Genomic DNA, 26,502 nt, shown 5'->3' on the forward strand with positions numbered 1-26,502 from the left:
CCTTACTCATTATGTTTAGCACATGGCCTCACATGTGAATTCTTAAAGAGATGGTCAAGGCTAAGGCTTAAGAGGATGTGAACGATGCTGAGTGGGTGTAGACAAAGAATAGCTCTCCAGTAAATGTGCCAAAACATTCAAGGGCCATTTTCTGAAAAGTTTATTAACTTTCAAAGCAGAATTACTTTCCAATTGTTCCTCAACTGCAGTGTATAATTGACCCCTTTGTAGATCTGAGACTCTACTTTTATTCAGTGTAAAAAAAACAAACACAATTTCAAATTTTGCTACATAAGACCGAATCGAGGTGGTCGGTCGCATATCGTAACATTTTGGCTGTACCTGCACCAAAACTCTTCATAGCTTGTTCTCCATCTTCTTTTTAAGTAGGGAGCCAAATTGTTTCAGCACTTTTTGTTTTATTTCCATGACTGATCAAAGCTCGTTTTGTCACGGCTCTCTCTTGTCCCTCTGCAGCAGACATGTATAGTGAGAAATATGTTTGGGACATCGCAATAAAATCACAGAATCGAAACGTACTACATATTGTATTGGCACTCCGGTATCGTGATAATATTGTATTCTGAGGTCCCTGGTAATTCCCGGCCCTAAGCTTTACACTCTACCAACCCAGAGGCTATTGCACCCCTATCAGAACCTGACACTTGTTGTTCTGAACATGTTGATGTGTATGTCAAAGGCAAATAATATAGACAGGGTTCTAGTCTAGCCAGAACCTCTGGGCTCAACAGCAGCTGGCAAGTCAGTCATATTTCTCTAGAGATCTCAGGCGTAGAAACAGCCTAGCTGTCAGTGTCGCTCCAGTAGACACGTGACTGACAGGCAGCATCCCTCACGCTTACCCTGAGAAGACGAGCACCAGCCGACCGGCCGCCGCTCTGCTCTCTCTGCCTACTTAACATCTTGTCAGGGAATTATTTCATGTTTTCTCCGTCTCCTTGTAAGATTATTTGTCTTTTTTTTGTGTGTCAACTGTAAGCTACTGTATAAACAGACTGAAGCAGGCAGCTCTTTTGTCTGGGCTGTAAATTGAACTGTGTCTGTGCATACGGGCGCGTACGTGTGTGTACACGCGAGACAATTAGGATCTATTCAAATCGTTTTGCAAAGTGTGGAAGTAATGAAGGCAGACGGACATATGGAGTCGTCTCTCTCTTGCCTTGCGTGCTGCATCACCACCAATGTCTATCAAATGAGAGCTGTGTGAATTTAGTATTATAGTCTTGCCTCCATGTCTAACATCCCAAAGCCCTGCCAAGTCCACAGGTGAACAGGGTAAATATGGTCACATGTGGCAGAGCATTTAGGTCTGATTAATGACCTGTGTTACCGCACAACGTATTTGGCTATTTGGCCTGGTGTCACTATACAGAACACAAATATAAATGCAACATTTAAATTGTTGCCCCCCCCCCCCCCCCCAGGATTGTTCCATACGCACAAAAAGCTTTGTTGTGCACAAATTAGTTTACATCCCTGTTAGTGAGCATTTATCCTTTACCAAGATAATCCATCTACGTGACAGGTGTGGCATATCAAGAAGCTGATTAAACAGCATGATCATTACACAGGTGCCCCTTGTGCTGGGCACAGTAAATGGCCCCTCTAAAATGTGCAGTTTTGCCACACAACACAATGCCACAGATGTCTAAAAGTTTGAGGGTGTGTCCAAATTGGCATGCTGACTGCAGGAATGTCCAACAGAGCTGTTGCCAGAGAACTGAATGTTAATTTCTCTACCATAAGCCGACCTCCAACGTCGTTTTAGAGAATTTGGTAGTACGTCCAACCGGCCCAACAACCGCAGACCATGTGAGTCCAGGACCCCCACATCTGACTTCTTCACCTGTGGGATAATTTAAGAAGGGGGCGGGGGGGGGGTGTTCTTCGATGAACTGTAACTCAGTAAAATCTTTGAAATGGTTCTATATTACATTATATATTTATATTTTTGTTCAGTATACAGTGCCTTGCGAAGGTATTCGGCCCCCTTGAACTTTGCGACCTTTTGCCACATTTCAGGCTTCGAACATAAAGATATAAAACTGTAGTTTTTTGTGAAGAATCAACAACAAGTGGGACACAATCATGAAGTGGAACGACATTTATTGGATATTTCAAACTTTTTTAACAAATCAAAAACTGAAAAAATGGGCGTGCAAAATTATTCAGCCCCTTTACTTTCAGTGCAGCAAACTCTCTCCAGAAGTTCAGTGAGGATCTCTGAATGATCCAATGTTGACCTAAATGACTAGTGATGATAAATACAATCCACCTGTGCGTAATCAAGTCTCCGTATAAATGCAACTGCACTGTGATAGTCTCAGAGGTCCGTTAAAAGCGCAGAGAGCATCATGAAGAACAAGGAACACACCAGGCAGGTCCGAGATACGGTTGTGAAGAAGTTTAAAGCTGGATTTGGATACAAAAAGATTTCCCAAGCTTTAAACATCCCAAGGAGCACTGTGCAAGCGATAATATTGAAATGGAAGGAGTATCAGACCACTGCAAATCTACCAAGACCTGGCCGTCCCTCTAAACTTTCAGCTCATACAAGGAGAAGACTGATCAGAGATGCAGCCAAGAGGCCCATGATCACTCTGGATGAACTGCAGAGATCTACAGCTGAGGTGGGAGACTCTGTCCATAGGACAACAATCAGTCGTATATTGCACAAATCTGGCCTTTATGGAAGAGTGGCAAGAAGAAAGCCATTTCTTAAAGATATCCATAAAAAGTGTTGTTTAAAGTTTGCCACAAGCCACCTGGGAGACACACCAAACATGTGGAAGAAGGTGCTCTGGTCAGATGAAACCAAAACTGAACTTTTTGGCAACAATGCAAAACGTTATGTTTGGCGTAAAAGCAACACAGCTGAACACACCATCCCCACTGTCAAACATGGTGGTGGCAGCATCATGGTTTGGGCCTGCTTTTCTTCAGCAGGGACAGGGAAGATGGTTAAAATTGATGGGAAGATGGATGGAGCCAAATACAGGACCATTCTGGAAGAAAACCTGATGGAGTCTGCAAAAGACCTGAGACTGGGACGGAGATTTGTCTTCCAACAAGACAATGATCCAAAACATAAAGCAAAATCTACAATGGAATGGTTCAAAAATAAACATATCCAGGTGTTAGAATGGCCAAGTCAAAGTCCAGACCTGAATCCAATCGAGAATCTGTGGAAAGAACTGAAAACTGCTGTTCACAAATGCTCTCCATCCAACCTCACTGAGCTCGAGCTGTTTTGCAAGGAGGAATGGGAAAAAAATTCAGTCTCTCGATGTGCAAAACTGATAGAGACATACCCCAAGCGACTTACAGCTGTAATCGCAGCAAAAGGTGGCCCTACAAAGTATTAACTTAAGGGGGCTGAATAATTTTGCACGCCCAATTTTTCAGTTTTTGATTTGTTAAAAAAGTTTGAAATATCCAATAAATGTCATTCCACTTCATGATTGTGTCCCACTTGTTGTTGATTCTTCACAAAAAAATACAGTTTTATATCTTTATGTTTGAAGCCTGAAATGTGGCAAAAGGTCGCAAAGTTCAAGGGGGCCGAATACTTTCGCAAGGCACTGTACATGTTTTGGCTTTGAAATGTGATTCAGATAATGAAAAAATAAGCCCTCCTGGTACACACACACACACACACACACATTTGTTTTACTATCCTTGTGGGGACCAAACAATTGATTTCCATTCAAAATCATATTTTCCCTAACCCCTAACCCCATTCCTTCCAGGGGTCATTCCTCACAGCACAGCAGCCAGCAGCAATAGCAGCACTATAAGCCCTTAAGGCTGGTGTGTAATTGGAAGTGTCCCAGGCTCTTTTGAGGAAACCTCCAGCTGCATATCCATCCCTCATTTCTCACTTCCATAAATCCTCAGGATTTGACCCTATGCAAGCCAACGGAGTTCTCTCCCTCCCTCCCTCCCTCCCTCCCTCCCTGGAGCAAGTATAGACCAATTTATACATTGAGAACGAAATGCAGGATCGTCAAATTTCCGTAGCTGATTGTAGTTCTTTTGTTGTGTATTTTGTAAGGTTGGAATTAGGCTTAATGCCATGACGGTGGGGGGGGCGGGGGGGAGGGGGTCAGGGGAGGTGTGTACGTTAACGGGGGAGTCAGGGGAGGTGTGTACGGTGAGGGGGGGGGGGGGCGGGGGGGAGGGGGTCAGGGGAGGTGTGTACGTTAACGGGGGAGTCAGGGGAGGTGTGTACGGTGAGGGGGAGTCAGGGGAGGTGTGTACGTTGACGGGGGAGTCAGGGGAGGTGTGTACGTTGACGGGGGAGTCAGGGGAGGTGTGTACGTTGACGGGGGAGTCAGGGGAGGTGTGTACATTGACGGGGGAGTCAGGGGAGGTGTGTACATTGACGGGGGAGTCAGGGGAGGTGTGTACGTTGACGGGGGAGTCAGGGGAGGTGTGTACGTTGACGGTGGAGTCAGGGGAGGTGTGTACGTTGACGGGGGAGTCAGGGGAGGTGTTGACGGGGGAGTCAGGGGAGGTGTTGACGGGGGAGTCAGGGGAGGTGTGTACGTTGACGGGGGAGTCAGGGGAGGTGTGTACGGTGAGGGGGAGTCAGGGGAGGTGTGTACGTTGACGGGGGAGTCAGGGGAGGTGTGTACGATGAGGGGGAGTCAGGGGAGGTGTGTACGGTGAGGGGGAGTCAGGGGAGGTGTGTACGGTGAGTCAGGGGAGGTGTGTACGGTGACGGGGGGTCAGGGGAGGTGTGTACGGTGAGTCAGGGGAGGTGTGTACGGGGAGGGGGAGTCAGGGGAGGTGTGTACGATGACTAGGAGTCAGGGGTAGTGTGTACGGCCAACAAGATGAGTAACGAACAGCTAAATCACTAGCCTATGTCAATCTACTATCCCCCAGAGTTAAAAAGTTGATTGTTCAGCTTGTTGAGAAAATAAAAAGTCTATTCCAAACAGACTCTGTGACAGTTGTGAGACGATATCTCCCAAATTCATGCCAAGTTGGCCTAGGCTACATAAACAAATCTTGAAAAATGAATGAGTCTGATGCAACGGATCAGAACATTTTGTCTTAAAATGTTGATAAAGTATTATTTCTTCACCTTATAAGCGCAGCAATGCACACAAGTCAGTAGGCTACGCGTGAACGTTAGTTCCGTAATGCAGTTCGCTGGAAAACACTGTTGTTAAAAACGCATCGTACATGTGAGCTGTTTCATGTGACCGAGTTGAAAATATCCATTAGAAATGTATCAAGATGGGAGATCTAATATGCAACAACTAGCATGGATTGCTAATATGACTAAGATTATGCCTTTAGCTACTGGGCAAGAAAATTGATAATTGCCTCCATGGATATGGTCTGATTTTGGCTAGGCTCCTTTGAAGGAAGATAAGAAAAACATGCAGTAAAACGTTCTGGTTTCAAACAATTAAGTATATGTTTTCAAAATACATACTGCTTCCAGCTCAAAGTGGTGTGTGACATGCTGGTGGTTTGCTTGTTCACCCACAGCGTAAAAGGACAAACTGAATTACTTTCATGGAAGACTGGCTTAAATTGTGAGGATGTATTTTCATCATGAGCCGAAATGTATTGTTTTTCTACCCAAAGTTGCAAAGGAATTGTTGTGATTTATATAATAAACACAAGAGACCAGCAAAATGGATAAAAGAGTGTGGCGGTATAGCAGGAACAGTGGCATCTAGTAGTCAAAACCAGGTACTTTCGTACTACTTCATGGTGAATAATGCAAGTGATGTCATTACTAATTTCTCTGAACCGGGGAAACAAAACATTACCAGATTCACAGTGAATGCATTACATAGTATGGAAACGCAATACTCCAAGCCGCAGCTTCTTACTGTTTGTCATAGGGAACTGATATTATATACTGGTTGGATTGGTGTCTGTGTGTGGCTTTTGATACTTTTTGGGGACTGGTAGGAATATGTTTGGTCCAAATCGAATGCATGGTACTATATTTAGTGTAGTTTATAACGCAGTTCGGGAGGAGAGCTTCAGACGATACAGCTAATCCACAGCAGGAACTTCTATATATGGGCTTGTCTCAGTATTGGAATGCAGCCACAGCCGGAAATCCTTATATGGAAACATCCTTTTCATATTGGCCCGAAGCAGGAACTCCACACATGGGACACTCATATTGAACCACGTCCCGGAGCAGAAACTCCATATACGGTACCAGACACCCATTTTGGAACGTGCCCTATTAGCAAGAAACTCCGTACATGGACATAGAGCTGTGACCATGCCAACTTGCTCACCTGCATCCAATCTTCATTAGCCACAAGCTGCCGGGAGGCTAGCTACCAACTTCGGTCCACGACTGGGGGCTGGCCTCGCCATAAATTTCAACATCCATAGACAAACATTGGCAGTAGAATGGCCTTACTGAAGAGCTCAGTGACTTTCAACGTGGCACCAACATATGATGCCACCTTTCCTACATGTCAGTTCGTCAAATGTCAGCCCTGCTACAGTGGCCGTCAACTGTAAGTGTTGTTATTGTGAAGTGGAAACGTCTATAAGCAACAACGGCTCAGCCACAAAGTGGTAGGCCACACAAGCTCACAGAACAGGATCGCCAAGTGCTGAAGAGCGTTGTGCGTTAAAATCGTCTGTCCTCGGTTTTAACACTCACTATCGAGTTCCAAACTCCCCTGGAAGCAACGTCAGCACAAGAACTGTTTGTCAGGAGCTTCATGAAATGGGTTTCCATGGCCGAGCAGCCACACACAAGCTTAAGATCACCAAGCTCAATGCCAAGCGTCGGTTGGAGTGGTGTAAAGCTCGCTGCCATTGGAATCTGGAGCAATGGAAACGCGCTCTCTGGAATGATGAATCACGCTTCACCATCTGGCAGTCCGACGAACGAATCTGGGTTTGTCGGATGACAGGACAACGCTACCTGCCTGAATGCATAGTGCCAACTGTAAAGTTTGGTGAAGGAGGAATAATGGTCTGTGGCTGTTTTTCATGGTTCGGTCTAGGCCCCTTAGTTCAAATGAAGGGAAATCTTAACACTACAGCATACAATTATATTCTAGACAATTCTGTGCTTCAACCTTAGTGGCAGCAGTTTGGGGAAGGCCCTTTTCTGTTTCCATGACAATGCCCCTGTGCACAAGGCAAGGTCCATACAGAAATGGTTTGTTGAGATCGGTGTGGAAGAACTTGACTGGCCTGCACAGAGCCCTGACCTTAATCCCATTGAACACCTTTGGGGTGGATTGGAACGCCGACTGAGCCAGGCCTAATCGCCCAACATCAGTACCCGACCTCACTAATGCGCTTGTGTCTGAAGTCCCTGCAGAAATGTTCCGTCGTCTAGTGGAAAGCCTTCCTAGAAGAGTGGAGGCTGTTATAGCAGCAAAGGGCGATCAACTCTACATTAATGCCCATTATTTTGGAATGAGATGTTCGAGGAGCCAGGTGTCCATATGGCCATGTAGTGTATCTGCATCTGTTTCCTTGGCTCTGGCTTCACCCACCTTAATACAGCCGATCAGAGTTGAATTGGCAAAGCCTGCTTCTGTGTCTCCTGTGGCACCGGTATTATATCATGCACTTAGTCTCCAGGGGATTGTAGTCATATCTAGACTACTGGAAAACAGGGATGTTATCATGAATGAGACATTTAACTCACATCATTTAGATGTTCTCTTGTCAGTTCTACTTACCATAGGAAAACAACTGCAACATTTACCTGTCTCCCGTTCCTCATATAGAGTTTATTTTCTTATCTCTATCTGAAATGGAACTTGTTTTTTAATATAGAGTAGGGTCATCTCAGAACAAAAACAGAATTAACCCTCCATTCCAAGGTGTATCAGAGTAGGAGTGCTGGTGTAGAATCAGTTTAGATCATAATGATTATGATTATATGGGCAGAGGGGACCTGATCTTAGATCAACACTGCTACACTGAGATGCCTTATGGGGCCAGGTTCTGCAGGCCAGGTTCTGCAGGCCAGGTTCTGCAGGCCAGGTTCTGCAGGCCAGGTGAGGTGACTGGCACATCTCTGGATGGAGCTGCAACATTAAAAAGACTTGGCACACTGCAATCTAGGATCTTATGTGATTTATTGACAATATTTTGATCCTTAGGTCTTCACCAGCCTGGTTCTGTGAATAGAGCTGCCTGATTAGGGCAATGTTGTGACTATCTGTTAGTCTCCATTCTCAGCGAGGAGTTTGCAAAGCTGTCAAGCCCCACAAATACAAATTCCATCTAGACACCTTTGCCCTAGAGCACACAAAAAACTATACGTACCTCGGCCTAAACATCAGGGCCACAGCTAATTTCCACATAGCTGTGAACGATCTGAGAGACGAGACAAGAAGGGCCTTCTAAGCCATCAAAAGGAACATAAAATTCAACATAACAATTAGGATCCAGCTAAAAATACTTGAATCTGTTATAAAACCCATTGTCCTTTATGGTTGTGAGGTCTGGGGTCCGCTCACCAACCAAGAATTCACAAAATGGGACAAACATCAAATTGAGAGACTTTTTTTGGTTACTACATTATTCCATGTGTGTTATTTTGTAGTTTTGATGTCTTCACTTTTATTATACAATGTAGAAAATAGTAAAAAATAAAGAAAAACCGTTGAATTAGTATGTTTGTCCAAACTTTTGACTGGTATTGTATATATATATATTTTCCTTAAAAGTATATATTTTGTTAGATTACTATTGTTACCGTCCCCACTACAATAAACCAAAACTTTCATACGTGTCATTTTGTTCTTGAAACATTTAAATGGAGTACTGTAGAATTCCATTCATTCCTATGGAGGACTGCTTCTTATGGGGACTGCCAATATGGCCGACCGGTGGCTTCAAAGCCTCTCATTGGCCAATACATAGCATCAGCAATCCAGGGTTTATGTACATCATTGGTCTATACTCAGAATGCGCTAGATTACATAAACCTCACTTTGTTTAGTGCTAGTCCCTGTTAATCTCTTTAAAGAAAAACCTGGAGTCACCTGTTGTCCTGGAGTCGTAGTAGGTTAAACCAATCAGCTAGCGGCTCTCGCTCTCTCTTAATTCATTTAGATTCAGAGGGCTGTGTTGGCATGGGAAACATATGTTTACATTGCCAAAGCAAGTTAAATAGATAATAAATAATCAGAGAGAGAGGGTGTCTCTCTCCTCTCTCTCCAATTCAATTCTCTCTCAATTTTCAATTAAATTCGAAGGGCTTTATTTGCATGGAAACATATGTTTACATTGCCAAAGCAAGAAAAATAGATCATAAACAAAAGTGAAATAAACAACAATAACTAATGAACAGTAAACATTACACTCACACATCTTTTTGTTTTCTCATGATTTGGTTGGGTCTAATTGTGTTGCTGTCCTGTGGGGTGTGTTTGTGTTTGTGAACAGAGCCCCAGGACCAGCTTGCTTAGGATACTCTTCTCCAGGTTCATCTCTCTGTAGGCGATGGCTTTGTTATGGAAGGTTTGGGAATCGCTTCCTTCTAGGAGGTTGTAGAATTTAATGGCTCTTTTCTGGATTTTGATAATTAGCAGGTATTGGCCTAATTCGGCTCTACATCCATTATTTGGTGTTTACATTGTACACAGAGGATATTTTTGCAGAATTCTGCATGCGGAGTCTCAATTTAGTGTTTGTCCAATGTTGTGAATTCTTGTTTGGTTAGCGGACCCCAGACCTCACAACCATGAAGGGGCAATGGGTTCTATAACTGATTCAAGTATTCTTAGCCAGATCTTAATTAGTATGTTGAATTGTATGTTCCTTTTGATGGCTTAGAAGGCCCTTCTTGCCTTGTCTCTCAGATCGTTCACAGTTTTGTGGAACTTACCTGTGGCGCTGATGTTTAGGCCGAGTTACGTCTAGTTTTTAGTGTGCTCTAGAGCAACGGTGTCTAGATCTAATTTGTATTTGTGGCCCTGGCAACTGGACCTTTTTTGGAAGACCATTATTTTTGTATTACTGAGATTTACTGTCAGGGCCCAGGTCTGACAGAATCTGTGCAGAAGATCTAGGTGCTGCTGTAGGCCCTCCTAGGTTTGGGGCAGAAGCATCAGATCATCAGCAAACAGTAGACATTTGACTTCAGATTCTAGTAGGGTGAGGCCGGGTGCTGCAGAGTGTTCTAGTGCCCTCGCCAATTCATTGATATATATATATATTGAAGAGGGTGGGGCCCAAGCTGCGTCCGTGTCTCACCCCACAGACCGTGGAAAGAAATGTGTATTTCTTTGACAATTTTTACACTTCACACTTTTTGTCTATATTTATTTTATAATGTTGTATGTTTTGGGTGTTCAGTCCTTGGTTCCAAATATTGGAGAAGATGCCAGAGCTGAGAGTGATGTTAAAATGTTTTAAGTATAGCCAATTGGAATTTGTGGTTTGTATTTTTTATCATTTCACTTAGGATACCATCAACACCACAGGACTTTTTGGATGAGAGGATTTGTATTTTGTCCTGTAGTTCAGTCAATGTAATTGGAGAATCCAGTGGGTTCTGTCAGGCTTTAATAGTCGATTTTAAGATTTGTATTTGGCCGTGTATATATGTTTTTGCTGTTTGTTCTCTATTTCCTTCTTAGGTTTTTGCGTTCTAAACCTAAGAAAGGAATTGAGAAATCTATCCAACCAATAACATAGAGAACCAGAACCTGAGACTTCACTATGGTGAATCACTAAAACAATACAGAAATACACTACGGAAAAATAGCACGTCAGAACTGCGCTAAATGTAAAATCCCAACACACTAAACAAACAACACAAGGAGTTATCTATCCAAAACGGAGATGTGTGGATAAACCACATCTCCAATCTCTTTGGCTCTATAACAAAGAACAAACTGCAAAAGCATATACCCGATCAAAAGGTTGTCTGCTTGACATTTTTTGATTTGATAGGGAAGTTGAGATTGGCATGGGAAAGATATGTTTACATTGATAGGGAAGCTGAGATTGGCATGGGGAACATGTTTACATTGATAGGGAAGCTGAGATTGGCATGGGAAAGATATGTTTACATTGATAGGGAAGCTGAGATTGGCATGGGGAACATATGTTTACATTGATAGGGAAGCTGAGATTGGCATGGGGAACATATGTTTACATTGATAGGGAAGCTGAGATTGGCATGGGGAACATGTGTTAACATTGATAGGGAAGCTGAGATTGGCATGGGGAACATATGTTTACATTGATAGGGAAGCTGAGATTGGCATGGGGTGACATATGTTTACATTGATAGGGAAGCTGAGATTGGCATGGGGAACATGTGTTAACATTGATAGGGAAGCTGAGATTGGCATGGGGAACATGTGTTAACATTGATAGGGAAGCTGAGATTGGCATGGGGAACATATGTTAATGTTGCCAAAGCAAGTGAAGCAGATAAACAAAAGTGAAATAAACAATAAAAATGAACAGTAAACATTACCCTCACAGAAGTTTCAGTAGAATAAAGACATTTCAGATGTCATATTTTGGATATGTACAGTGTTGTAAGGATGTGCAAATAGTTAAATTAAAGTACAAAAGGGAAAATAAATAAACAAAAATATGGGTTGTATTTACAATGGTGTTTTTTCTTCACTGGTGCACTTGTGGCAACAGGTCAGAAATATATCTGCTGTGATGGCACACTGGTATTTTCTCTCTCTTGGTGTCTCTTACTTCTCTCTCTCTCTCTCTCTCTCTCTGGGTTGAATTTCTCCAGGACCAGATGGTCAGGTTATGCCATAGTCAGCTCCTACTATGTCTGACCTCCAGAACCCTGCCTGCTGCCTATTTAAGACTACCATGATATCTGAACCTGACCTGAGCAGGTTAGTCCAGATGGTAAATTAATGAATTAAACCAAGTAGAGGGGGAAAAATTATAGTAAGTTAGACTATCCACCAAAATGCATCCATTTTAATATTAAGCTATTTAAGATACATTTTTAAAACAAACATGTATTTTTTTGTCTTGTCTTAGGGTAAGTGACCATTAGTCACAGTATAGACCTTGGTTTACTGCAGTGTTTCGTAGCTTGATCCAGTCACAATTAGATACACATTAGACGATTTAAACAGAACAGTAAATGTTTGAGTCTGACTGGTTCAGTAATGTGTAAGGGGTCGCGTTAGCTTTCTGAAATCTTCATTGTCAAAATGCTGTGATAATGGGCTTGCAAATCTAGTTTTTAATCACACAAAATAAATTAATGCAAAACCATTCGCCATAAAATATATATATATATATATATATATATACGGAAGTGCAGTGCTAATTGGCTAGCAGCCATACATCAGTCAATTGGCTTACAATGAAAGAGCAAGGAATCTTTTGCAAATACGATGCATGGCCAACAGATTTCTTATGTTTACCATAAAAAGAATGTTTTGCTTGAAGTTAATCTTGCATTTTAACTTGCTAAAACTACAAGAGAAAAGTAACCTCTTCCTGTCGGCCACCAGTCAGAGCGCTGTCTGCTGATCGAATGCCCGTTCATGAAAAAACCCCAACTGATATTACATTTACATAAGTATTCAGACCCTTTACTCAGTACTTTGTTGAAGCACCTTCGGCAGCACTTACAACATCAAGTCTTCTTGGGTATGACGCTACAAGCTTGTCAGACCTGTATTTGTTGAGTTTCTCCCATTCTTCTCTGCAGATCCTCTCAAGCTCTGTCAGGTTGGATGAGGAGCGTCTCTGCACAGCTATTTTCAGACATGTTCAATCGGGTTCAAGTCCGGGCTCTGGCTGGGCCACTGAAGGACATTCAGAGGCTTGTCCCGAAGCCACTCCTGCATTGTCTTGGCTGTGTGCTTAGGGTTGCTGCCCTGCTGGAAGGTGAACCATCACCCCAGTCTGAGGTCCTGAGTATTCTGGAGTAGGCATTGGTGCGGCTGGCTTCCGGGTTGGATGCGTGCTGTGTTAAGAAGCAGTGCGGCTTGGTTGGGTTGTGTATCGGAGGACGCATGACTTTCAACCTTCGTCTCTCCCGAGCCCGTACGGGAGTTGTAGCGATGAGACAAGAAAGTAGCTACTAAAACAATTGGATACTGAGAAAAAGGGGTAAAATTCAAAAAAAAAAAGAAAAATGATGCTGAATCATGATTTTGACTAGCTGAGAAACGCTGCCTGCCTGCCTGCCTGCCTGCCTGTCTGCCTGCCTGCCTGCCTGCCTGCCTGCCTGTCTGCCTGCCTGCCTGTCTGCCTGTCTGGTCCCGATTTAAGTATGACAAGTAAAAGTACCAATAATAAAACATTCTTTATATTAAGCAAACCAGACTCCACAATTTTCTAGATTTTTTTAACTTACTGATGACCAGGGGCACACTCCAAAACACTAAGACGTCTTTTACAAACAAAGAATTTGTGTTTAGCGAGTCCGTCAGATCAGAGGCAGTAGGGATGACCAGGGATGTTCTCCTGATAAGTGCGTGAATTTAACCATTATCTGTCCTGCTAAGCATTAAAAATGCAACGAGTACTTTCAGGTGTCATGGAAAATGTTTGGAGTAACAAGTACATTATTTTCTTTAGGAATGCAGTGATGTAAAAGTAGTCAAAAATATAAATAGTGAAGTACAGATTCCCCAAAAAGCAGTACTTTAAAGTATTTTTATTTAAGTACTTTACACCACTGTGTTTCTTAGATGTACCTGTTACAAAGATGAGACAATCACTTATCTACTACAGTTCACAGAAAACCTACAGATAAAAATACTGCCATCTGATAGTTATCACCCTCTCCCCGTACAAAGAGTTTACCAGTCAGCCAACTTCATAGATCGCGTTGCATCTGTGACACATATGATAGACAATCAAATGATCTCCTTGAGTGTTTCCTGCTAGAGAGGATTCCCCCGATACCTGTCTTGATGAAGCTAAAGAACAAGTTAAATCCTTGAACAGAAGCCAGTTACTTAAGAAGAAACCGTTTTCTGTTAACTATATACTTAATTTCAATGATAGCTGTAATGGCATCAAGTCTATTGTCAATAAACACTGGCATATACTATCATCAGACTCCTCTTTAAATTCTGCCTCCCAGAATCCACAATCCAGAAAATTCCATCAAACATATTGGTTAAATCAGATGTCAGAGAGAGAGAAAGGAGGCCTTCATAGATTGATGCAGATGATGTTGCACTATACAGACATGTTCTAAATTAAATTCATGTATTATTCATGTAGAACTTGCTCTACTAAAGGACTTATTTATATGCTACAGTGTTGTAATACGATTTCTATTGGAAAAACATCCCGCGCCTTGAAAGTACGCCTTGGAGAACATAAATCCACTATCAGACGTGAAGATATCTCCTCGCTAGTTGTGAGACACTTTTTTTTTTTTGAACAAAATCATTCTATTATTCAATTGAGATGCGTTGGAAAAATTCTGCCAACAAATTACTCCTAAGAGAAGACGTGGATATATAAATTAAATTCTGTATCCCCACACGGTTTTTACCTCCTTCCTATTGGCCAAATGTAGACTTATACAACAGCACTGTCCATATCAGTTTGCATATCATTTATGAGTTAGCCCCACATATTTATCAACTGCTGAGCCTGATGTGCTTTGTGGTAATCTGTCTCATGAATTGAGATAATGTATCCACGTGAGCAGACACCTAAGGCAATTGATTCATGAATGGTTCAGGGCTGATACTCCCATAACCTAAAATTCTCTATTTCTGAAGTGCTGCTTTGTTGTTTTATTTTCAAACTAAGACGCTTGATTGCATTTCAAATCATGAATGACTCATCTGCTGTGTGATGACATGAATGAATGACATAATTATGTATTTCTTTGTGACTAAATTGTATAAAGGTAGACCAGAGAAGCCACATCTCTGATTGGCAGATGAGTGGCAACCCTAATTAGAAGCACCTGCTACTCATCGGTTGCTCACCTGTGTTCCCTGTAGATGCTGTTTTGAATGAAAACGATTTGTAGCCTCACGCTGAAGAAGGTCTGTGTAACCTGTCCCTGATGCAGTGAAATGAATAGAAAAATGGGAAATGAAGTCAGCTTTAAAATCAAATCAAATGAAATCAAATCAAATTCCCTTTATGCAACATCTTTTTGAGTGTGGCCCCATCACACCTTTTGTTTGTTTGAATTCACAGGTTTTACAAGCCAGCCAAGCTTCTGGGAGAGGGTGATGGTCCCTTTTTTGATTTGCCCCTCCCGTGCCCCTGTTGTTCAGAGCCTTACCAAAACTGGCTCCATCTAGAGCCCAGAGGCTGCTTTCTCAGTGTACTGTCCAGTGTTCCAAATGTTAGAGCTGAATAGACTGATCTTGATGGCATAATGGGATTAGCCAAGTTGTTGTTTGTTTAGGAAACTTTAGTTCTGATCTTTTTTAGAGTGATTTAGACAGGCAGAGATTTAGACAGGAAGACAGACAGTGCAGAGACCCAGGTGCCTGAATCCCAGCCCACCAGCATGGAGGGGGATGAGGCTGAGAGAAGCTTCATGCCTGGCTGGCTGGGGTGGGGAATTTCACAGTTTCTAAAACACAAGATGGTGAAAGCACAAGAGGTGCAGGCTGTAACCATGGCAACCTGGAGACTAAGTGAAATAATTGGGTCTGGGCTGGCCCAGATCGTGTTAAAAAAGAAGGTAGAAAGATTAAACCCTTCTTCTTCTTCGTTGTTGTTGTTGTTCCCAAACCTTGGCCTTGTTTAACAGTGCATTCTGTGCTGGGTTGAGCTGTCTGGGTTGTTGGTACTAGCTAGGTCAGGATGATGGATGAGTTGGCCAGTTACAGTCCTCAAAGTGTCCTACATACCTGGATTACAGACCTGGTGGGTTCACAGTGGCCTATTTGTCCTTTTACGAAATCTTTTAGCATATTACTGAGCGTGTATGGAGAATCAGATGGGTGATATTTGCACTTTTGTGACTATTCCATTCAGTCAAGCACAGAAATTATTTTGGATGAAAACAAATATATATATATATTTTTTTTAACCCGATCTCTAGATTACTGATTTTAAATCTCTCCAGACAGACAGACAAACACCTCAGTTATTATTCCATTGTTCAGATTTAGGCCTAGTGATTATATTATGATGAACATTTTGGGACAATAATGGAAATGAACGAAGTACTTGAAATAAATCTCCCTCTTAATCTCTGGTGTTATGTTGCCTGCCTTTCTCTTTGCCATCTAACAGAATGCTTTTAGTACAGATCACTGAATGGCATGATATGATACAACCCACACCACATAACTGTCCGTGAGCGTAGCGACAAGCTAGAATATATACAGTGCCTTCGTAAAGTATTCAGACACCCCTACACACAATACACCATAATTACAAAGCAAAAACAGGTTGTTGTCCTGTTGGAAGGTGAACCTTCGCCCCAGTCTGAGGTCCTGAGCGCTCTGAGGAAGGTTTTCATCAAGGATCTCTCTTTAGTTTGCTCCGTTCAACCTTTCACCTTGGTCCTGACTAGTCTCCCAGTCCCTGCCACTGAAAAACATCCCCACATCATGATGCTGCCACCACCATGCTTCACCGTAGGGATGGTGCCAGGTTCCCTCCAGACGTGACACTTGGCATTCAGGCCAAAGAGTTCAATCTTGGTTTCATCAGACCAGAGAATCTTGCTTCTCATGATCTTTAGTCCTTTAGGTGCCTTTTGGCAAACTACAAGTGGGCTGTCATGTGCCTTTTACTGACGAGTGGCTTCCATCTTGCCACTCTACCATAAAGGCCTGATTGGTGGAGTGCTGCAGAGATGGTTGTCCTTCTTGAAGGTTTTCCCATCTCCACAGAGGAACTCTAGAGCTCTGTCAGAGTCACCTCCCTGACCAAGGCCCTTCTCCCCCGATTGCTCAGTTTGGCTGTACGGCCAGCTCTAAGAGTCTTGGTGGTTTCAAACTTCTTCCATCTAAGAATAATGGAGGCCATTGTGTTCTTGGGGACCTTCAATGCTGCAGACATTTTCTGGTACCCTTCCCCAGATCTGTGCTTCGATACAATCCTGTCTCTGAGCTCTACGGACAATTTCTTTGACCTCATGGCTTGGCTTTTGCTCTGACATGCACTGTCAACTGTGGGACCTTATATAGACTAGAGGTCGACCGATTTAATCGGCGTGGCCGATTTCAAGTTTTCATAACAATCAGTAATCAGCCTTTTTGGACGCCGATTACATTGCAATCCATGAGGAAGCTGCGTGGCAGACTGTCCACCTGTTACGCGAGTGCAACGTCAACAGGACCTTGTGGCTGCAAGGAGCCAAGGTAAGTTGCTAGCTAGCATTAAACTCATCTTATAAAAAACAATCAATCTTCACATAATCACTAGTTAACTACACATGGTTGATGATATTACTAGGTTAACTAGCTTGTCCTGCGTTGAATATAATCAATGCGGTGCCTGTTAATTTATCAGCGAATCACAGCCTACTTCATCTTTGCCAAATGGGTGATCTAACAAAAGCGCATTCGCAAAAAAGCACTGTCGTTGCACAAATGTACCTAACCATAAACATCAGTCTTTCTTAAAATCAATACAGAGAAGTATATATTTTTAAACTTGCATATTTAGTCAAAATAAATGCATGTTAGCAGACAAAATTAACTAGGGATTGTTTGTGTCACTTCTCTTGTGTTCAGTGCAAGCAGAGTCAGGGTATATGCAACAGTTTGGGCCGCCTGGCTCGTTGCAAACTGTGTGAAGACCATTTCTTCCTAACAAAGACAGTAATTAATTTGCCATAATTTTACATAATTATGACATAATAGTGAAGGTTGTGCAATGTAAAAGCCATATTTAGACTTAGTGTTGCCTCCTGTTCGACAAAATACGGAATGGTTCCGTATTTCACTGAAAGAATAAATGTTTTGTTTTTGAAATGATAGTTTCCGGATTTGACCATATTAATGACCAAAGGCTCGTATTTCTGTGTGTTTATTATAATTAAGTCATTGATTTGATATTTGATAGAGCAGTCTGACTGAGCGGTGGTAGGCAGCAGCAGGCTCGTAAGCATTCATTCAAACAGCACTTTACTGCGTTTGCGAGCAGCTCTTAGCAATGCTTGATTCTCCCAAGATTATGCTGGCAATATTAAAGTAATTTTTTGAGACTAAATTATTTTTATTTATGTATTATATGAAGGAAAAATAAAAGGGTTAATTGTTCATTCAGTATTGTTGTAATTGTCATTATTACAAATATATATATAAAAATCGGCCGATTTTAATCGATATCGGCTTTTTTTTGGACCTCCAATAATCGGTATCGGCGTTGAAAAATCATAATTGGTCAACCTCTAATATAGAAAGGTGTGTGCCTTTCCAAATCATGTCCAATCATTTGAATTTACCACAGGTGGATTCTAATCAAGTTATAGAAACATCTCAAGGATGATCAACGGAAACAGGATGCACCTGAGCTCAATTTGAAGTCTCATAGCAAAGAGTGAATACTTATGTAAATAAGATATTTCTGCTTCATATTTGTAATAAATTAGCAAAATTGTCTGAACCTGTTTTCACTTTGCCATTATGGGGTATTGTGTGTAGATGTATTATATGATTTTTTTCCCACATTTTAGAATAAGGCTGTAAAGTAACAAAATGTGGAAAAAGGGAAGGGGTCTGAATACTTTCCGAAATGCACTGTATGCTGCCTGTACATGGCCCTAGCCTGGCCAGGGGAAAAAGATAGTGTTCAACGTAAATTGGTTGATTTTCTTTTGATTTTCCCATGATGTCAAGCAAAGAGGCACTGAGTTTGAAGGTAGGCCTTGAAATACATCCACAGGTACACCTCCAATTGACTCAAATGATGTCAATTAGCCTATCCGAAGCTTCTAAAGCCATGACATCATTTTCTGGAATTTTCCAAGCTGTTTAAAGGCACAGTCATCTTAGTGTATGTAAACTTCTGACCCATTGGAATTGTGATACAGTGAATTATAAGTGAAATAATCTGTCTGTAAACAATGACTTGTGTCATGCATAGAGTAGATGTCCTAACCCACTTGCCAAAACTATAGTTTGTTAACAAGACATTTGTGGAGTGGTTGAAACAGTTAGGTTGGAGTCATTAAAACTAGTTTATGTAAACTTACAACTTCAACTGTAATTTATGAGCAGGGTCCACCTCTCTGTACGACCCCCCTCGGCCCACCTCCAGTCCTCTAGCTCTAGTACTTTATGGGGAGCAAAGGTGTCATGTTTGTGTTTTCTCCAGACCAATACAGAGGAGTCTTTGTGGGGGGATGACAGTTCACACTCCTACTATCCAAAGAATGCAGCACTGTGTGTATTACTGGCTCCCTGCAGTAGGCCCATTTCACAGCCCCAAACCTAAACCCTTAGCTTTTTATTTGGATAATCGGTTTACTGCCGAGGTGGCTGGGTTCCTGGGAATGTTAACTTCAAGTCAATTGTTTGTTTTTGTTTATGCTAGATTAACTTTACTTATTGATATTTTGATCCGTCTTCTGCTGTGTTCGAGAGAGTTGAGATACTTCCTGAATGATCACGTTCAGAGATTTAACCTAACATTACAGATGGTCAAACCACAATACAGCTGTATACAAAGTTATTTTCATTTTGAGTAACAGCCCATGCCTTCCATTAACAGCTATATTATGCAGAGTACATTTAATCGGTTGCACAATACAAGCCAAACATTGGCAGGCATGGTGCTTGTTGCCTGCTGTGGAGTGTGAATAATTGAGTTGAACGTCATTTTAAAGGGCCGGTTCTGTGACTCATACCAATGACTAGCGAATAGGAGCGATGCTCGGAAACTCCTTGAACCAGCCCACCTCACCCGTTTCCTGATTGGAATTGTGTGGAAGTCAAAGATCTCTAGTGGGATCTGGTGAAGTTCCCATTTTGTCTGGCTGAAGGATCTATGAAGCCCGTCTGCTCCTCTCTCTCTCTCTCTCTGTTTGTGTACTATGTCGTTCAGAATGCTGCTCAGGAATTCAGAGATTCTCGTACATCTTGTGGTCTCTGGGTTGTACGTAAGGAATTTTCTACAATTCCTCTCCAACAATATCCATGTTGACAGCTACCTATCCTAAAGAGGCTCCTGAAAGCTCTGAGATTAAGCGTCAGTGTTTGACGACTATATTGTCAGTGTTCTTATGTTTCGATTTAAAGGGATACTTTGGGATTTTGGAAGCCCTTTATCTACATTCCCAGAGTCAGAAGAACTCATGGAAACCATGTTTATGTCTCTGCATTCAGTATGAAGGACGTTGGATTTAGTTTTACGATCCAATGCTAACTAGTGTTGGCACAAAGACTGGAAGTCTATGGTATCTACTAGCATGCTAGCAGTTACCATAGACGTCCAGTCATTACGTTAACACCAGTTAGTTGTTAACTGGCATTAGCACAATTGCTAACTTCAAACTTAGGGCCGACCCCATTTAGTCGACTGGTCCATTCTTTGGTCGATAGGCTGTTGGTCGACCGAGATTTCTTTAGTAGCACATTTTTTTATAATAATCATGGTGTACAAGACACCTGTCTGATTGGCTCCTGTCTGTGTGGACTGATCCATTGTGGAGGCCGTGGGGATAGCACAGTCCATCACTAAGACATGTGCCACTGAAATTGGATATGGTTATATTATGTAAGAACAATGGTGCAACACTAATAAAAATTATATTATTTTATAACATTATTTTACATTTTTTTCTCCCGCATTGGATAGCGGTATCTGTCTGCGCTTCTGAAACCCATCAGTGCGCTATTGAATTGCCGCCTTTTCCTAGAGACCACGTTGCTATGTGCATAATAGTAAAGTTAATCAGCATGTTGGTGTTGAGAACAATGTGGTGGAGGCAGCGAGAAAACAGGAGAGTGAGGAGAGAGGAAACACCAACTTAATTAGGTCTATAATCAACAGCCTAACTGTTAAATGTGATGGCTTTATAAATCAGCCATATACAGTGGGGCAAAAAAGTATTTAGTCAGCCACCAATTGTGCAAGTTCTCCCACTTCTCCCACTTATATGTCTTCCATTTCCTAATAATTGCTCCCACAGTTGATTTCTTCAAACCAAGCTGCTTGCCTATTGCAGATTCAGTCTTCCCAGCCTGGTGCAGGTCTACAATTTTGTTTCTGGTGTCCTTTGACAGCTCTTTGGTCTTAGCCATAGTGGAGTTTATGACTGTTTGAGGTTGTGGACAGGTGTCTTTTATACTGATAACAAGTTCAAACCGGTGCCATTAATACAGGTAACGAGTGGAGGACAGAGGAGCCTCTTAAAGAAGTTGTTACAGGTCTGTGAGAGCCAGAAATCTTGCTTGTTTGTAGGTGACCAAATACTTATTTTCAACCATAATTTGCTAATAAATTCATTAAAAAACCTACAATGTGATTTTCTGGATTTTTTTCCCTCATTTTGTCTGTCATAGTTGAAGTGTACCTATGATGAAAATTACAGGCCTCTCTCCTCTTTTTAAGTGGGAGACCTTGCACAATTGGTGGCTGACTAAATGCTTTTTTGCCCCACTGTGTATCTACAGAAATAAGACAGAACCTGCTACTGTTGCCTGTTTTGAGTGTTTGTTTAATAGCCTCTCGACTCTGTGAGCATCAAGCTTCACGTAACCAGAACATGTCGGATAAAAAAATTCACTAATTCGTCAGTTTTTGATATTTTCTATGCTGTAATAAAGGCTTCACCATGTTTCTCTCTCCTTAGAACAATCTCCGGTATTATTATATTGTTCATTTAGACTGCATGATAAACACTGTTGATGTTCTGTGGTGGTCGCTGCAGCAGAGACTGCACAAGAAACACTGTTGAGGTAGCAGGGTTAGAGGGTAGCAGGGTAGCCTAGTGGTTAGAGCGTTGGACTAGTAAGGTTGCAAGTTCAAATCCCCGAGCTGACAAGGTACAAATCTGTCGTTCTGCCCCTGAACAGGCAGTTAACCCACTGTTCCAAGGCCGTCATTGAAAATAAGAATTTGTTCTTAACTGACTTGCCTGGTTAAATAAAGGTTAAATAAATGTTCTGTGGTGGTCGCTGCAGCAGAGACCACACGATAAACACTCTTGATGTTCCACAGTCACGCGCTGTCATTTTTTTCTCACCACAGCGCAGCAAATCTGAGCCCGGCCCGGCACAATCAAATCAATTGCTGGTCAGACTCCCTCTTGTCATTTGTGTGTATGGGTGGGCGGTATCCAGATCATATCGTGACTGTGCAATACCGGGATATACGTTATTACTGGTAGTGCACACAACGCTTTTTTAATTTCAAATTTACCAAAATGCTAACAAGTACTAAAGAATCCTTATAGTGGATGCTAGTTAAATGCTAACAAGTACTAAATAATCCTCATAGTGGATGCTAGGTAAATGCTACCACGTACTAAAGAATCCTCATAGTGGATGCTAGGTAAATGCTAACAAGTACTAAAGAATCTTCATAGTGGATGCTAGGTAAATGCTAACAAGTACTAAAGAATCCTCATAGTGGATGCTAGGTAAATGCTAACAAGTACTAAAACATCCTCATTGTAGATGCTAGGTAAATGCTAACAAATGCATGCAAACATTTACTACTAAGACAGACAACCCAGCTCATTAAGTTTTGCAAGTATCTCAAAACGCAGTTTGCAGCACAAAATAAATATTACACAGCAGGGATATTCATCCAGGAGGGGTTGTCTCTGCTGCTGTTACCAAGCAAGCTAACGTTAGCAAAAACCCAGCAGAGAGAATTTGTCTCATCTTAGATAGTTAACTTAATATTTCTAAGATGTATAGCTGACAAACATTAGTAGTGCATTTCATATAAGTGTAACTTGGATCACCTCACTTGCCCATAGAAGTAGTCAGACCTGAATGCCAAAACATGTATGAGATGTGCTCAAAGTTGACCCGTTTTCAATACCCCACACTACCATGAAACATCCATTCTAGAAGATATAAACGCTTGTCATTGATACAGTTGACCCGTTTTCAATACCCCACACTACCATGAAACATCCATTCTAGAAGATATAAACGCTTGAGATTGATACAGTTGACTCGTTTTTTAGATAATTAAAGTTGAAGATTAAAGATTATTTTCAAGAACTGTTTAAATAGTTTGACAACCCTGTTTGTATGCTTTTATATGATATCAAACTCAACCGTTGTGATAAAGTCATGGATGTCTCATGATAAGATGGGCTATGTAAAATGGGTCAACTTTGAGCACATCTATCTCCTTCATTTTGTGGCATTCAGGTCCAAAAAACCATTGCTTTCTGACCACTTCTACCAGGGGTAAATATGTATAGAAAGTGTTGTTAAAAATAAAAAAGGGGTGCGGTCAAAAAGTTATTGAATTCAAATGGACACTTCTGGACTGTAAACTAGGCTACTTTACATAGGGCTATAAGCCCAAAGAACACTGTGATCATTTGTATCCTGACATGTCTGGGTTAGGGTCTTCTCATATCAGTCAGGGACGTAGACCATCATTCTATTCTACTCTCTGCTTCATTACCTTTCAAAACTCTTCTGAGAGAACCACAAGGGTCCATTATCATGTGGTCACCTGCAACAGTTACTGTCATTAAAAACCTCTTAAGTATCTCTACAGATCGGTGTCCCACCCACGGGACGGTTGAGCTAATGTGCACTAATGTGATTAGCATGAGGTTGTAAAAAGTAAAAGTAAAAATAAAATTTCCCACGACATAGACATATCTGATATGGGCAGAAAGCTTATATTCTTGTTAATCTAACTGCACTGTCCAATTTACAGTAGCTATTACAGTGAAATAATACCATGCTATTGTTTGAGGAGAGTGCAGTTATGAACTTGAAAAGTTATTAATAAACATATTAGGCACATTTAGGTGGTCTTGATACAACATTTTGAACATAAATGAAATGGTTCATTGGATCAGTCTAAAACTTTGCACATTTACTGCTGCCATCTAGTGGCCAATCTAAATTGCGCCTGGTCTGGAATAATGCATTATGGCCTTTCTCTTACCAGATCTAATGCGTTAATCTCCTACATTAATTTCACATTTCCACAAACTTCAAAGTGTTTCCTTTCAAATGGTATCAAGAATATGCATATCCTTGCTTCAGGTCCTGAGCTACAGGCAGTTAGATTTGGGTATGTCATTTTAGACCAAAATTTGAAAGAAAGGGGCAGATCCTTAAGAGGTTTTTAAAAAACCCACCTGTCCTCTCGACAGCCACTGTGATTAAACAAACCACCTGTCCTCTTAAGAACTCTATAGGCTAACTTTGACTGTGAAGGGATGAAAGGCAGTGCCTATTTGCACCCTCAAAGTAAGTTGAGTGACTTCTCTCTGATACTTTTAACTGCAGGGATGAGACAAGGGGAGTGGGCGGCATCGCTGTGGGATGTGTCTGTCTCAGTGTCTGGCTGTCCCAAATGGCAACCTATTCCCTTTATAGTGCACTACTTTTGACCAGGGCTCATAGGGTAATTAACAAAGGGCTCTGGTCAGAGTAGTGCCCTATTTTTAAAAGAGTATGGTGACATTTGGGACAAACTCTGTCTGGTCCCGTAGGCACGACAGGATAGATGGTTCTAGACTTCAGAGGATAGTGAAGTTTTGTTTTATTCTCAGAGGAGCAGAATGTGTTTTCGTCATTAGTACCGAGACTGCTGCTGTTATGTCTGAGGCCAGACAGCACCACTCTGACCTTTAGTGATGGGCTGACTGACTAGACCTACGGACCTACGGACATACAAAGTGATAGGTGTGACAGTGCCCATTTGCACCTTTAAAGATGAAATTTGCAGTAGGAGTTAACCGCGTGCATTGGCCCGGCAGCCACAAGGAGTTGCTAGGGCATGATGGGACAAGGACGTCCCAGCCGGCCAAACCCTCCCCTAACATGGACAATGCTGGGCACCACCTCATGGGTCTCCAGGTCACAGGGATTGAACCCGGATCTCTAGTGACGCGTCTAGCACTGCAGTGCCTTAGACCGCTGCGCCAGACAAGGAAAGTCGAGTGACTTCTCTCTGATACCACTAGCTAATTGGCATCTGTGCTCTGCATCTCTAGTGGGGCTAGGTTCAAAAGACAAAACATTAGGGCAAGAACTTTTGTTCCAATAGGCTATTTAGAGATCGAGCCATCCTAACAAGAAACGGGTTCAAATGTCATAGCCTAATTGCGGAAGACAATGACCTCATTGCCCCACTTCGTGGCTGCTGTATGATGTCACTGTGCAATGAAACACAATGTGTCAACGCAATGAAACACAATGTGTCAACGCAATGAAACACAATGTGTCAACACAATGAAACACAATGTGTCAACACAATGAAACACAATGTGTCAACGCAATGAAACGCAATGTGTCAACGCAATGAAACGTAATGTGTCAACGCAATGAAACGCAATGTGTCAACGTAATGTGTCAACGCAATGAAACGCAATGTGTCAACGTAATGAAACGCAATGTGTCAACGCAATGAAACGTAATGTGTCAACGTAATGAAACGCAATGTGTCAACGTAATGAAACGCAATGTGTCAACGCAATGAAACGTAATGTGTCAACGTAATGAAACGTAATGTGTCAACGTAATGAAACGCAATGTGTCAACGCAATGAAACGTAATGTGTCAACGCAATGAAACGCAATGTGTCAACGTAATGTGTCAACGCAATGAAACGCAATGTGTCAACGTAATGAAACGCAATGTGTCAACGCAATGAAACACAATGTGTCAATGCAATGAAACACAATGTGTCAACACAATGAAACGCAATGTGTCAACGTAATGTGTCAACGCAATGAAACGCAATGTGTCAACGTAATGTGTCAACACAATGAAACGCAATGTGTCAACGCAATGTGTCAACACAATGAAACGCAATGTGTCAACGCAATGAAACACAATGTGTCAACGTAATGAAACGCAATGTGTCAACGTAATGTGTCAACACAATGAAACGCAATGTGTCAACCCAATGAAACACAATGTGTCAACGTAATGAAACGCAATGTGTCAACGTAATGTGTCAACGCAATGAAACGCAATGTGTCAACGCAATGTGTCAACACAATGAAACGCAATGTGTCAACCCAATGAAACACAATGTGTCAACGTAATGTGTCAACGCAATGAAACGCAATGTGTCAACGTAATGTGTCAACGCAATGAAACGCAATGTGTCAACGTAATGAAACGCAATGTGTCAACGCAATGAAACACAATGTGTCAATGCAATGAAACACAATGTGTCAACACAATGAAACGCAATGTGTCAACGTAATGTGTCAACGCAATGAAACGCAATGTGTCAACGCAATGTGTCAACGTAATGTGTCAACGCAATGAAACACAATGTGTCAACGTAATGAAACGCAATGTGTCAACGTAATGTGTCAACGTAATGTGTCAACGCAATGTGTCAACGTAATGTGTCAACACAATGAAACACAATGTGTCAACACAATGAAACACAATGTGT

At 41.8% G+C, this 26,502-nt stretch overlaps 1 long non-coding RNA gene across 1 annotated transcript in view; it reads left to right on the plus strand.

Annotated features, from left to right (window-relative positions):
* Positions 1–26,502, plus strand: part of LOC149979075 (uncharacterized) — a 73,318-nt gene that overhangs the window by 15,964 nt on the left and 30,852 nt on the right. Inside the window, exon 2 of the long non-coding RNA XR_016484880.1 lies at positions 11,756–11,864. This is a non-coding gene — a long non-coding RNA (uncharacterized LOC149979075). The remainder of the gene's footprint in view (positions 1–11,755; positions 11,865–26,502) is intronic.

Source organism: Oncorhynchus mykiss, chromosome 12 (genome assembly GCF_057628025.1).
Source record: "Oncorhynchus mykiss isolate SJ-2025 chromosome 12, ASM5762802v1, whole genome shotgun sequence".
In the NCBI taxonomy this organism is placed as follows: Eukaryota; Metazoa; Chordata; class Actinopteri; order Salmoniformes; family Salmonidae; genus Oncorhynchus; species Oncorhynchus mykiss.